Source organism: Cuculus canorus, chromosome 4 (genome assembly GCF_017976375.1).
Source record: "Cuculus canorus isolate bCucCan1 chromosome 4, bCucCan1.pri, whole genome shotgun sequence".
Taxonomy (NCBI): Eukaryota; Metazoa; Chordata; class Aves; order Cuculiformes; family Cuculidae; genus Cuculus; species Cuculus canorus.
Window position 1 is genome coordinate 47,163,659 of NC_071404.1, and position 15,419 is coordinate 47,179,077.

At 37.6% G+C, this 15,419-nt stretch overlaps 1 protein-coding gene across 2 annotated transcripts in view; it reads left to right on the plus strand.

Moving 5' to 3' along the window:
- Positions 1 to 15,419, plus strand: part of FBXW7 (F-box and WD repeat domain containing 7) — a 178,858-nt gene that overhangs the window by 109,823 nt on the left and 53,616 nt on the right. The window lies entirely within an intron of this gene.

Here is a 15,419-nt window from a genome sequence, read left to right on the forward strand (position 1 = left end):
TTTTTCTGAAAGGGTAATTTTGCCTCTGAAAATATGTTTACCTCATTGAGTCCAAATACACAGCATTCATTCCATCAAGATTTAGAGAAAGACAGTCTTTCCATGCAGAAAAAACAGAAGGTGTAGGCTAGAGGGTTAAATAGTGCTGCTGAAGGTACTACTTTGTAAACAAAAATGTAATAGGTATTTAAAAATCACCACTGTGTTTAAAGTTCAAAATGTGTTTTCTTCATCTGTGAATGAGGATGTTTGAGCTCTAATTTACAGATGTGTTTATTTTCATAAATACACAAAAAATTCTAAATCTGATTCTCACCTTAAAGCAAAATTAGAAGTAGTCAGGAGCATTTGGTAGATTAATTTCAAGTTGTGAGATTCAGCTTACTGCAGACAGAATTTAAGCTGCATTTTATGTTGTCTCAGCAGTGATTTGGTTCCTTTATAATGGTTGCTTGAAGGGAAATGGCATTTTCCGCTTCTCTGGTGGATGCTTCATATTCAGAGACTACTTAGCAATATTATAGTTATGACAGGGTGGAGAAAGCCAGGCACTGCCACACCAGTCCCAGGCTTGTGGCATGGATAACAGCATTGCTTTGTTGGCTACAAATGACATGAGGTACAGAATGGGAAACTTGAGAAAGGGTGGAATAGAAAAATGAGTGTCTACAGTACCAAGCAGCCAGGGTTGTATTGCTAAGAATGTGGCTGTTTCTATGTATGCACATCAGGAAAACTGAAATTTTTTGTAGTGGTAGAAGGTATTGATATTGTTTTTAGTACTCCCAGGACAGCAGTCCTGTTGACAAGAACTTTACTTTAAAAAGTGACACTGTGGATTATACAGTGAAATCTCTTGATCAAGAATATCTCCTTGAGAAAGAAGATATCGTCACTTGTTTGAGAAACCACTCATTTTGTAAAAAGACAACCTTACACCAAATGTTGGACAGCCAAACTGTGCCATAATTCCCCTTTTAGTCTTGCTTTATGCCTTGCTTGCAGAGTCAAACTGGATTGGTTGTAGTAACAGAGATGTGACCTCTAGGTGCCACCAGTGTGATAGAACTATAACCCCTTGTTCTTAATCAAACACCTTTCAATTAACCTGATACTGAAGTTGGTAGTACTAACCTCTTTCATAGAGGACAAACCCCCGAAGGTGATGTAGTGGTTCCCTTGAATGCCAGACTCCTCCAAAGCTCGGAATGCATGTTTTAAGGGAAAGGTCCCATATAGCTTGTCGATTGACACTTCTGTATTAAAAAACCCAAACATATGACAAGGCAGAGGGTAAATTAAAATTCATAATGGTGCAGATATTGCCTCTGAAATAACTGCAATTGTTTTTCAAGATTTATTGTAGAACTGTCTCATCTTCTAAGTCCCCTTTTTTCTACTTGTGTGTAGTCAGAAGCCAAAGCTTGTATTTTTTTTCTCCCATTGTTAGTAGAGAATATCCTTTAGATGTTATCTTTATGGTTATAAAGAATGGGTTTTTGATATACCTAGCATGCAGTTATTTATGATCTTTTTAATTGGAAACTTTTTTGTAACAGTTTGCTATTGAGGACATGCCCTACCGTGATCTTGGTGAAGAAATTATGTAAGAAGTCCTTGTAAGCTTGATTCTTAAATACATAGTATATTTGTAAACGAAGCTACAGTAATAATAATGCAGTAAAACCTGATTGGGAGAGTTTTGTGAGATATGGGAGGTTGTCTTTAAGTGTCCTTTTTTTACCAGTATTGTAAAGAATTAAAGTTGTTCTGAAGTCTGAAGTCTCTGTGCATAAATTCCCAAAATACATAAATGAGAACCATTTTGCACCCATTTTCAGAACTGCTGGTAATCCACTTACGTTTTCATTTTCTTCCTTGAGAAAATTGTCCTTGTATGCAGGGGGCTTGAATGGTCCAGTAGACATGGGTTTGGTCTATGATAAAAAATAAATTATTGCCAGACTCTGCTAAGCTAGATGGATTTTTAGCCTGACCCAAAGAGACATTTGTGATGTTCTTGTGAGCTGTAGCATGTCTAAAATGTCCCATGGATTTAATAAACTGCACATAGAAGGAAGAACTCAAGTGTACCGTTTATGTAGAGTTACCACACCAATATAATGGACAGAATAGATTTAGGGTATTTCATAAGCAAAAGGTTTTTGAGGTACATTTTCTGCTTAAGGCTATGCTTATCTTGTGTACCATGCGAGCATTTGCAGCACGTAAAATATTTTGAGCATGAATTTAAAAAAATTGAATTTTTCCATTCTGATTTTCAAAAGAAAAGTACTTGCCTCTACGCAATGTAATGTTTTTCTTTATGGTCTCATTGTGTACCCCATTTTGTTTTCATAATGAAAAATAAAATTTTGGATCACAATGATGTTCAGTAAAAGCCTTGTCTGCAGCTCTTGTATGTTAATATATCATATTGTAGGAAGGGCTAGGAGGAGCTGCAAGTCTTTGTCCTGCCTTGAGAGGGTTTTCATTATACTGGGAAAATCCTCAAGTTACTGTAGTAATCTTTTCTGCAAAAACTATTTTCTTAAAGGAAAACCCCTAAATTTTTCTTTTTTTCTAATAGTGAAATCTGAACTACAAAGAGCCTGAACTTAATTTCTGCCATTTATTTATATATTTTATGGATTTATTGCAGAAAAGTAATCCGTTTCTGGAGATGAAAATATATTGGGTAGTTTATCTGACTAAGCGTTATGAACATGCATATTTTTTCCTATTATGAAAGAGTAATGTACTTTATTCTAAAATAGCAGAAGACTTATCTTAGGAGGTTTGGATAGAAGTGCTAACTGTAACATATAGTCCTACATGCAGCCAGACATCATTAATTTTAATAAAACGTAAGAATTATCTTTATTAATGTAATAGATTTACTCATATCATGCAGTGCTCCTCTTATTTTTTTGGTTACTGTTTTCAAGTGCAAGGAAGCTGCAGCTATTGAAAGAGAAAGCAGCTGCCATATGTCTGTAGAACATACAGAAAAATAATGCCTAATGTTATTTCTTTATTCAGAGGAGAATCACAAAATCTTGTTGTCTTTTGTAGGTTAAGAATAGTGTGAAGATTGAGCTAGTGTGCCTCAAGATTTCTCAAGATTAATATTCAGTTTTGAACCGAATAGCTCTGCTGCACCGGGCAGGCAGAAAATACCGATTTACTCACACTAGAAAATAAATCATAATACATTTCATGCTTTTGTATTTGATTTAGGTTCTTAGTTTTGAAAAGACTGAGAGATTAAATCTGCAAGAAGGTTATAGGAAACTAATATAATTACTAATGAAAATAAGAAGAAGGGAGAGGGAGAGATGAGAGTTATGCATTAGAAGATTGAATTATTTATGAATAAAGTTCACATTCCCCGTAGTAGAGGTTCTTGAGTTGTGTGGATGTGCCATGTACTTGTGAAATACCAAGTACTTACAGTTATTAGGTTTCTACTTGCAAACCAAATTAAGTTGCCAGCTGCCTCCTTTTTTTTTTTTTTTTTTTTTTTGTGTGTGAAATTTTCTGGTTATGTTTTCTCAGAAAATATATTATCATCCTACTAAGACTGGTAAAAAATGATCTGTGACTCTGCATTCATATCTTGGCTACAAGTTGTAAATATCCACTGGGGTTTGTTTGTGTAGGTTTTTTGGTTTTTTTTTTACTGTTCTCCCAAGTATAGTCTTTAGGAAGGTTAAGTCAACAAAGCAGCAACAAAATAAGGAATAATTACATTACTCTTTGGAAAACATTATCCCTGACATGATGAAAATCTTGCTTAATGCTTTTATATAGAGCAAGGACTTACCTGCCTGGTGCATCCGCTGATGTTACTCTGGGGGATGTATGTTGTGGAAATAGGAGATGGGTTTTTTTGGTGTAATCGAAAGTTTCTGGCTGCAGTTGAACAGTTGAACTTAATGCTACCTGAAGCAAAACCTCATACAACAGTCAGAACAACAATTTTAACATTGAGTTACAAACAAAATAGCAATTCAATTTTAAATCAGAAAACAACAATATACCTGGGGGAAAAATTGTATTATTTAAGAAGTTAAGGGAATTTATAAGAAGTATAAAATAGCTTAGATTCTCATAAATAATTTCTCATGCCGTTTAGAGATGATGCTGAAGAAGTTTTACTGTTCTGCTCTTAATTTGAAACTTTCTGCAATGGCTGAGTATGTTAACTTCTGTTTTCCCCAGAAAAATATTAAATTTAACTGAGTTTTTTTTGTTTTGTTTTTCAATTGTAATCCACCATGTAATCAAGGTGGAAGAATCTGTATCTTTTTTGAAGAGAAAAGACTGACTATGAATAGCAAAGTTAAAGTGTTTTTCCACAGAAGTAAAAGTTTAATTTTGTTCTAATTATCTTCAGTTCTCTTCTTGTGTTTTATTGGCGGGGGGGGGAGCTGGCTCTCAGATATAAAGATCTAAGAAAATTTCAGTTTCATTGCCGTGTTAAATTCCAATGACTTCTTTCACATCTTGCAGCCTGTGGTGCTGTTTCTGTAGTTGACGTGAAGGGGCAGTGTAGTGCTGTCTATACATCTTCCTCTGTTTTCATCCTTTCAATCTGTTCTGGAAGATCACAGTTTGAAACATGATTATTTTATTTGTTGTGTTGTACAAGCATTACTTGTAAGAGAAATCTGTTAATCTTTTTAAGTTCAAGAAATATACAAGAAATGTCAATACAGTTAAAATCCTTCTTGTTTAAAATGAGTCACTGTTTTCTCCTCAATACAGTTTATGCTCATGAATATTCATAATATTCAGTATTTTTTCAAAACTGGTTAGTGTTTAAAGGTTTCCATGCATTAGAAGCACATGAAGAGACAGAGTATGGACAAATGCTGTCAAAGTACAGCTAGACTTGCGACATAAAGGAGACCCTGCAGAACTGAACTGTGGGAAATGCCTGATAAATTTTTCTCAGGTAGAATGAGTTGGTATCCAGAGCAGGAACCATGTCATTGTCTCTTGAAACCACCATTGCAAACAGGAGGGTTATCATCTTGGGATATAGGATCTGAAACAATGATTATAGATACAAGTCTTCACTATAAGGAAGAAAAGATGATGAGGCTGGTGAGGCACTAGCACAGGTTGCCTGGAGAAGCTGTGGATGCCCCGTCCCTGGAGGTGTTCAGAGTCAGACTGGACAAGGTTCTGAGCAACCTGATCCAGTGGAAGATGTCCCTGTTTACAATGGGGAGTCTGGAGTAGATGACCTCTAAAGGTTCTTTCCAAGCCAAACATTCAGTATTTCTGTGATTATGTTTGGTATCACTGTTTTACCAACAGAGCCAACATTCACTCCTGTCTTTTCTTATGACAGTGTTCAGGATGGTGTAGTTAGTGTTCTGTTCACATGATAGAATAATTAAGATTTTTGAGGTTAAACTTTAGGAATGAGTTGAGTACAGCTCTACCAGTTTCACTGACAAGCATTTTCTTGCTTACTGTGTCATATTTGTAAAATTTTTGGTTTGTTTTTTTTTTTTTTAAGACAACTTTGGTTTTGTTTCTGTAAATGTCTATTTCTGTTTCTAAGTAGTGAAACATTAAATTTTAGGAAATATCACATAAAATGTATGGAACATTTAAAAATCTTTCAAGTCTAAGTCTTCCACAGTAAGTCAGGCTCTCCTTGTTTATTGACTCTGCTTTATCATGCCAGTCTGTAGATCAGGACTGTAGTGTGAAACGGTATATAACGATACTGAGAAGCTTGAACAGATTATAATTAAGAACTGAGTGATATGTATTGTATTTTACGTAGAGAACATTATGGGAACCACTGATTTTAATGACTGGTAACAAATATGTAGACTGAATTTTAACACTTTTTTATCCCATAAGTGGCTGTAGTACTTATTCATCACTGTACGTTAAAAATGTCTGTTACCTGTCTTGTCTTTATTGATAAAGTCTTTATTATTTCCTTAAGGAGCTCTAAAATAGGAGAAATATTTTGTGAAGTATACTACAGTTTTCCAGGGAAGATCAAAATACATGCTGTTTACTTAAATTCAATAGATTTGAACTACATTAAAACTTGAAATTAGGTGGAGAGCTCCAGTGAGCTTTAATAGTGATTTTTTTTTTCCTATCTGTTACAGGGTTGTGATAGACATTAGCAATAAAAATGTCATCTGAGAATGCCATTGTACAGCCACATGACAAGCTCTTTCATGCCCTGAGAAAATTGCTTTCTCTTTTTTTGTTTATTCTATGATCACCAGTGAAAAGAAGCCAGTAACACAACCAGCTTTGTATGTGTATTTTGTTTAACCCTCTTAAGTGTGATGTATAAAGGTTAAAAGATTGTGTGTTTTCTTAGGAGCTGCATTATGATGACCTTAGAGGTAAATGTATTTTTTATTTACCCCTCAGATTGGGGGGGTTCGTGCCTCGCTACTTGTAGAAGCAATATGTGTTCTTACTTCAGTGTGTCTTACTAGATGAATTTTTGAAAAATATCCTACTAGCCTTACTTGTCACAAAAGACAGATGTTAGGATGCTAAGGAGTTGAAACAGTAAGGCTTTTAAATTAAGAACTTGGAAAAAAAAAAAAAGAATACCGAACTTTTGTCAGAGTTCTTGTTTGGACAGTGTCAATGCAGCATCCTCTTGTATGTTTGTCTTAGGAAGTGTCAGACTCCAGTTCTTCAAAAGCAACAACAACACTAGATGTCATTGGGAGATCACAAACATGAAAAAACTCGCATATCCTCATGTCAGCTTTATGTATCAAAACAGCGTGCATCCTTCACATCAGCCAGTAGATAGATTCATGCAATTTCAAGAGCAGAAGTGCATGTGCAATTTTTAGTCTTTATGCAAACAGCGTGTATCTAATTAGGGACTTTCATAAACAAATACTCAACTCCAAGCCTTGTATGCACATGTCAGCTGAATGCATTTACGCACAGATTTTCTTAAAAGCACATGTCTTATGCACAGTGCTTAAAAAGCTTGTCAGGGTCTGGAGGGCGGTGTGGATGTTACCAGCATAAAAAAAAAAAAGGCTTTATAGAAATGGTTAGGCTGAGAGGGCTTCTATGCAACCAGTTAATTGATAATATGGAGCTTGTTGGTCACACATGCTGAAAGTACCAGAGACTGAAGTAAGAGAGCATGTTCCTGCTCTTAAGGATTTCTCCCACCCCCAGCCAATGAAGAGCTTTGTTAATGAATGGAAAACTTTCATTAACAAGTTGCCTCCTTTAAAAACTTACTGAACTTGCAAATTATCAGAATAGCATTTGGCATATCATTAGTACACGAGAAATAAGCTTTAGAAAATTTGAAGAATTGGTTCATGCAGTTCAACAAAAGTACTTTAGAATTTGGGCTTTTCTTTAGTAGCTTGTGCCCCTTTGGTCTCTTTTCATTTTCTGACCATCTGTGCAGACCCTTTACATTTTTTCCACACCTCCCCCCACCCCTGTTCAATAGCTAATCTGCTAAATTCATGCTACAACTCCTTCATTGAGTGGAAGCGTTGTTCTACCCGCTTCGTACCAGCTTTGTTACTGTGCAGTATTTTTCAGCTGTTTGTGCTCATTACCATACAGCTGGTATTTAGAAGAGAGAGGGAAGCAGGCAGAAGCTTTACTGTCTGCAAGTATAAGAAGCTCTTTTGCAAATGGGGTACTGGCAGATGGGACATGTGTTTAAACGGGTTTTGCTGATAACAGACTGCATTAAAAATCATTCTGAGCAAGTCTAAGGTCAGTCCCATGAATTCAGAACTTGAGAGGTATTCAGCTTTTGGAAGACCTTTATAGACTATTAATTAACCCTGGTCCACAAAAGTGACAAATGAGTTATTTGCAGAAATGTTAGACACTATCCTGCTGCCCCCACTTTAGGGCTCATTTCCCGATTTGGTTTGTTTTTTTTTAAAAAAAACAACCTAGGATTGTATACCATATTTGTGATCAGGGCTGTTGCCAAAACAAATGAGTGAACAAACATTAAAATCCCATATCTCATGAAAGGAAAAATAATTTTCCTTTTGATGTTTGGACTGAAATCACAATACGTACAATTACATAAATATTTGCCAGAAGCCAACCCTTTACCTATACATGGAAATTGATTCTGTTGCTTGCAGTATGGGTTGTACTGCACTGGCTGAAATGATCTGAAGAGATAATCAAACAAAGTTTGTGTCTGGAGCTTTTACATCTTCTACTGGATCTAGTGCCATAGCTGGGAAGGGGGGACAAGCTTTTGGGTGTCCGGGTTGGTTTTCTGCACCTGAAATGGAAGCAGAAAATTTTGAGGCTACGTGTAAGCTGAGAACAGGTGCTCTACATTTAGACATACATTTTAATCATTTACTATCCGTAATTCAAGGTAGTTGGTATGTGCTAGCACAGCTCTGTGTGGGTCTAGTGCATGGCCCTTGTAACAGGATCATCAGATTCCTGGCTTCTTCCTGGAATTCAGTTCATGCAGTCCTCCAAACCCCTTGGGACACCAGGTGGTGACTAAGCAGTCACCTCGTGCAGATGGAGTGCTCTGACAGCTGATGGAGGGTGGAAACACCAGTGGGTTAACATTTCTCAGGGTACCCACACTGTCTCTGACCCTCTCAGTCCTAATCCTCCAGGAAGAACTACAGAATGCTTTCTAAAGCACTGAGCCTAGGACAATAAAACCATAGTCTAAGTAGGGTTATTGATTTCATGGCATGATATGATCTTGGTTTGTTTTTTTTTTACCCCTTGTTTCACCCATTTCTTTCCCATTGGAGACAAACTGCTTGCTTCTCCATTATTAGCACAACCCTTTGCTCACTGGGAACCAGAAAGTCTCAGATGCATAACTAAAAGCAGACCAGGTGGTCTCAGAAGCATACCTGGAACCTAGTCAGCTCAGTTTCTCTCTCCCCTAACTCCCCCCTGCCCCAACTATATTACTTGGGGTAGTGGAAGATATTGCCTCTACCCACAAACCTTGCTTTACTGAAAATGAGGCATGTATTTCTAGATGTTTGACCTGCAGCACAGCAAACCATTGTAGTTCCTAAAGCCAGTGCCTGGAAGTCAGAAGATAAACTCTGATTTCAGACCTGCTAACATATTTGTACAATGTAGGCCAGATTTTTGTGTTCTGGAGAGAAGAAATCAAGTTGAGATGCTTTTTGCCTGCCTAACTATTATCCTAGAGTTTTATTTCAAGAATAATTACAAAGCATCCAGAGATTTTCAAGAACACTGCTCTTCAGCTGCAAAATACCATTGCTGCTTTATAGCATGAGCTACACATGTGGAAAATGAGTTAAAGTGATCATGTTTAAAAAGATATTGATAAAACTGAAGATTAAGATGAAACTGAATATGTGTTTTGATCTGCAAGTTAAATGCTGTTCACTAGCTAGCTTTCATATTTTAAGCACATTCACTTTGTTTGTCAAGAATGAAGTGCAGAATTTGCTAACTGCAACTCATTAAAGTTCTTTAAATCAGATACTATTTATTAGAATTCTTGATGTGTATTACAGCAACAGCAAGAAAAGCAATGGCCAAAGTAAGATGCTCTTGTGATAGCTGTTGCACCAGGGTTAGTTCCCCTCCACCCCCTGAGTTTACAAACTCTAAGCAATTTGCTTTTGCTCCTATCTTAAAATGCAGTTATACATAAGTACAAGAAGAGTTTATAAATGGCTGCCATCTTCTGGATCCAGCTTTGCTGGCTGGAGGCTTTATTTGCACACCTTTGCCTTCAATTCATCCATCTCCTTTCTTCCTCTTTTCCCAGTAGTGCTGCTTAGCCAGAAGTTATTTCCTCCCTTCAGCTATGCTGGCAAATGGATATCCTGTAAATGCTCTAATTTGCTTTAAGCACAGTTAGTTAAGTTTAAAAGGCAATTAAAAGTGATTTAAGCTACCTGGAAAATCTCTTACGTGAAGCAGATAAAAGAGTAGCAGAGCTCTAAGGTCAGTAACCTCTTGCAGAAAGGTGGTAGAATACCTGGAGGTAAAACATCTTTAACTGGCAAAATTATTTGGCGTGAACATCTATCTGTGGCACAGGTTGAGCAGATGTAAGCATTTTGCTCACTGTAAATGCCCTTCTACGACTGTTTATGCTAGTATCACTACTTTGATTAAAAATCGTATGCTGGAGGATGTAGACAGACATTAACTTGGCTAAAATCGATGCTACTAGAAGCCTTCATCTCCCCCTAGTTGGATGCTATTGCCCTTTTGGTGGCAGCTAGGGCCTCACTAGAGCCAGCAGAGCTCCCATGCCGGCTGTGGGGCAATCAGCCAGAAAAGCTTAGCCAATTTAAATGGGTGATTTGTGCTAACCCAGCTAATTTTGCCTAAAGTGGATTTAAAAAGTCTCCTATGGATTGTTCCTTTCATTCTGCGGTGGGGACAGTAGCATCTTCTGCTGGCACAGCTAAATGGAGGGGAGAACATGGTACAAAAGCTGCATGATGTCCAGGTGTGACAAACGGGTGGCAGGTTGAGTAAGGGCCCCTGCGCTCAACCCCGTGGCTTAAGGTTAAGCAAATGGAGGAAACGGTAGAGCTTCCTATGTAGTTGATGAGCAGAGATGAACGAAAGACTTTATAAGTGTATTTCAGAAGTCCTTTTAGGTAAACTAAGAAGGACAGCTGTAAATTAACTTGGTGGTTTGCTCTTGCGTAGCAGAAAGCACTAGGTACTTTGCAGGCTGTAGACAGTTGATGACAGGAAACTTGATGATAAAGCCTGGATATTTATAAGCATGATGTAGTTTAATTGTTAATTTGAATTCAGTTCATGCGTAGAACTAATTCAGTGGGAGTATTTGGCAGCTAGTAAATACTTTAAGCTTTAACTATAAAAAAAAGTCAGTATGTCTGGCTACGTTTTTCACACTAAATACAAAATGATTACCTTTGTGGTACAAATCAGAATCTTCCAGATCTGTGATGTCATCTTCATATTTGTGGTAATTTGCTTCTCCTTAGTCTCAGAATACTGAGACTAAGGAGAAGCAAATTACATCTTTGAAGTTGTCCATAAGGAGAAGCAAATTACATCTTTGAAGTTGTCCAAGAACCACCTTTTGGAAAGCCTTTTGTATGTTTCTACCTTAAATATTTTGAAAAACTTACAGGATTCCTTTGCATTATTATAGTTTTTACAGGTGTGTAGTTTGTCCCTTGCATTTTCAGTTTGAAAAATAATGCATGTGGCTACTAGTGTTTACTTAATGTTTAATTAACATTTGGTGCTCAGAATTGATACGTGTACAGATTTGAGCAGACTGAGAGATCTTGGGCGAACTATCTTTGCCTTTCCACTGTCTACATGCGAGTTTTATGATGAAGCATTGTGGTAGGATCTTAAGTGCCTTTACGGTAGTAGATGATCTTGCAGTATTCCTAACAAGCAGACAGACAGCAGGCGCCGCTGTAGATGAAGCAGAATGAAGTACCATCCAGAATCGTGTCCTACTAAAGGTATTTTATACTGAGTGATTTCAGAGAAGTTAATGATAAAAGCTTCCCTGAAAGAACAATAGCCTAGTTATCTATGGGAACTGAAAACAGTGGAGAAATCAGCGTAATGAGTAATCAGCATCTGAAGCAACTGGCTGGCAACAAGAAGACATCAAAAACAGTTTTCAGTGAAAGCATGGAAATTACTGGAACTTCACAGTGCTTAGAAATGTTTGGGTTCTGTCTTTGTTATACTGAGGTCCTGGATCTCTTGCACTGGATACTTCATTGTGTTTGCAACCGGTGGGCAAAATCAAAGTTGACAGTTACTGACAACAGAGCTTGTCCGTTTGAAGTGTTTCACTTTTGTGAAAGTTTGTCTGCTTCTGTAGTAAAAGGCAGGCTTTTAGCTCAGTTTTCCCATTGACAAAATTTCTGATTTTGAGAACTCTGTTGGTGCCTTCAGCATGTTGGGATTTGGATGAATTGTCCAAGCCAGTGAACTTACCCAATTAAAAAAAATAAATAAGATCAATCCTGTATCCCCGGAGTCTGCGGTAACAGCTCTACTTTAAACTCAAGAGCTCAGTGTTGCTTCAATGACAAATTATTTTTTTGTTGTTTTGTATTCAATTAGGAAGCCTTCTGTAAAAATAAGAGACAGATTAAAATAATTAGGAAGTTGTTGCCACGTTGGCCCTTCATGTGTATTGTTAAACCCAGAGGTATGGCAGGTGGAGATACCATTTAGCAAGGTATAGCTGCAATGGTGTCCAAATCCTGAAGTTAGTAGCTTTATTTGTAAGCCTTGTAATAATCCATTTTTATGTTGGTGTCATTGTCTCCAATTTTATTTTAATTCAGTCACCAAATAGCTGTCCATAATTTTGATTAAATAAAATTCTAAGATGTTGTCCTGTAAATATATTCTCTGAAGCTGTGCAGAAATCATAGGCGCTATATCTTTGTCTTGCTCCAGGTCTTGAGCTATCTCTGGAAGTACCTTCAGGTTACAAAGGATCTTTTATAGAAATTCAGAATGGAATTATACAGCCTGTTCCTACTGAGTCTCTTTGCAGGAGGGGGCGCGTCAGGGTGCGTGTTAGCATAATCATAAACCTTCTACTGTTCTCATTTTGTGTATGACTAGTGACTGTTGCAGTCATTTCTGTTCCTGCATTTGTTTTTAGGAGAGATGGAAATACAATCCAAATTCACATTAGTTTTGCAGATATATGGTGGGAAAGCTCAATCAAATTGGTGCATTTTTTTAGCATATAAGATGTTTCAGTAAGTGCAGGGTGGATACACAGTGTCAGAGAAGTCAACCTGAAGGCATGTACTGAGAAGAGAATACCACACAAGTTGTCCTCTGAGAATAATGTTGGTAAAAGAATTGAAAATGGCCTTAATTCAAAATAGGAAATGCAAAGAAACAAATACCCTATCCTCTGTGAAGACAATGTGAGAAATACAAAGATATCCCCCATTTGTGAAACAGACAGACAAATTATTATGACCGATATCAGCTGTGAAGAATGGAGAGCACTTATTCTGGTCCATATTAGTTTAGGCAGTGTGTACCAGGAACAGTAGGAGTACAGCCTTCGTTGGTTGCAATGTAGTAATTCCCTGAGGTCTTGAAACTATGTATAACAGATTTATTCTGGTTAGCTGAAAACATATCTGATGAGGAATTCATCAGTAATAGCCATCATGAGTTCAGCTATTTCCAAAGCGGAAAGATAATCACCTTCCTCTTGGCTACAGAAATTTCCTATTGTAGTGTGTGCTATAAATCAGATGAAAAATGTACACCAGACAGGATGGTTTACCAGGCAGAAATTGAATTTTGCTGTGACACCTGGGCCATGGTTACCCATGCTCCTTGGTAATCCACTTAGTAGGCTGCTAGTTGACCTTTGTACCTTGGGGGGAATGGGCAAGGGGCAGCAGTAAGATTACTATTTCGTCTCCCTAGTTGTTACGATTTAAGAGAAAACAAACTTATCTCACAAAGCTGGTGATAATCTAGGTGCAATATGTCATTTTTCAGAGCGGGCCTAGCGCAGACAAATGCTCTACTGGCTGATGGAGCAACGGTTCTCAGGCTGGCGAAGCTGATGGTGAACTTACCTTGATGCTTGTGCCTCACCAAGAAGATCTGGTATTTCGAGGATCTTTTTAGTGACACCAAATTCAAAATGGTGGTTAGCATTTGCACTGCAGATGCTCTTTCGCCTCCAATTGGGGAATACCAAAAAGTTTTCAATTTAATGGCAGTAAATTCTTTCAGAAGGTGTACAAGATGTCAAGATCTTCACTTGTGTATTTATTGGTGAAAATCAAGACAGACACTTTTGAAAAACATAAGAGAAACATGTTTTTTTTTTCCCTCCGTGAGGATAAGCACAACCATAGGACTGCATTTTCAGTCTTTCCAGCACAGCACCAGTTGATTCTCTGTGGGAGTTGTCATATTTCTTATCCATTAAAGCAGACTCCTTAATAGCTCCTATCGCAGTCAGACAAGCTTTAGAAGTTTAGAGCATCTCTTATGAGACCTGGTATTATTCACCTAATTCAGACAAGTACGTCTTGCAATCACAACTGCATTGTTTCCGAAGAAAATACAAGAATTATCCTTCCCTCTCTGACGCATCAAAGCCTAACTCTTAGGAGGGCTAAATCTCCTGGCAAGGAGGTTGTGGTAAGATTTGCTATTCAGCTATGCAGCAGCCAGTGCATAAAAGCTGACTAAGAACTGTTGTTATCGGCCATCAACGTATAGCTGTGCATTCTTGACAGAAGTTTTGTTTGATGTGTTCCTTCTATGAAGGGAACTGCACAGATAGTGTACACTCTTTACAATGTGTTTGGTTGTTGAAGCTCAGAGTGCTTCTTTTTTCTACAGTAGAGAGGAAAAATATTATCATAACCGTCTGTAGATAGTAGCATGATTAAAAAAAGGAAGAGAAGTATGTTTCATCTTACCTGAGCAGCTTGTTTCTTTGGAATAACAAGTTTCCAGGTAGTGGTCCACACTGGGAAAAAGAGGGTCTTTCCAAAATACGGAGAGAAATCAATATTAAAAGTTTGGTTCTGTTTTGTCAGAAGACGTTATCTGTGCTATGGAAAATAAGTGAGAGAATTTCAGCCTGCAGGTTAGGATGTAATTCACCTTAACTATGAAAACTGTCACATGGTGGGAGCTCCAGACGGCAGGATGAACATTGCTTCAGTGCCAGTAACTGGCAAGTCGTTTGCCTGTAGTTTCCATCTGGCTTTGAGAACAGCACTTGAGGTGGGAGGTGGAGGCAGGACCACCCCAGTAGTATATGGCTGCTTTTTCCATTGGCATTGGACAGACCTCAAGAGTTTAGAGGCGTGAGCTTTGGCCCTGGCAAAGGGGAGAAGTGTTGAGGACAAAACAGATTTTTCAGCTTCTTTCCACACAGGCCTTTACTCTTATTTCAACTTGACCAGAGTTGAAACTGCAGGGGACAACCCATTCTGCTCTCTCTGTTCTTGTAGTGGTGGCATAAGCTGTTGGCCGTGTTTTTGTTTTGCAGTGAGAGCCACTAACTGTTGAAAAATCCTCAATTTGTAGAAGTGTATTCAAGGTGTGAAGCAGTATTTCTAAAACAAAAAATGCCATTTTTATTAAAACGTAAGGTAATAATAATGCCTGTCTGACTGGCAAATAACTGATTTACATCAAACCACAGCTTAAAGCATAGCACTTGGAACATCATGAATACTAAGTTGTTTCCTTTCCTGTCCCAGGTGTAGGAGGAAACCATCATAATTGCAGATACAATGAAGCAGGGGATTTTGACATTTTATTAAGGTTTGGACATTTAATCACTCTTCAATGTTCTGCTTAAAGAAGCCTCTGCAGGAAATAGCAGAAAATTATCATTCACTGATAACAGAGAAACA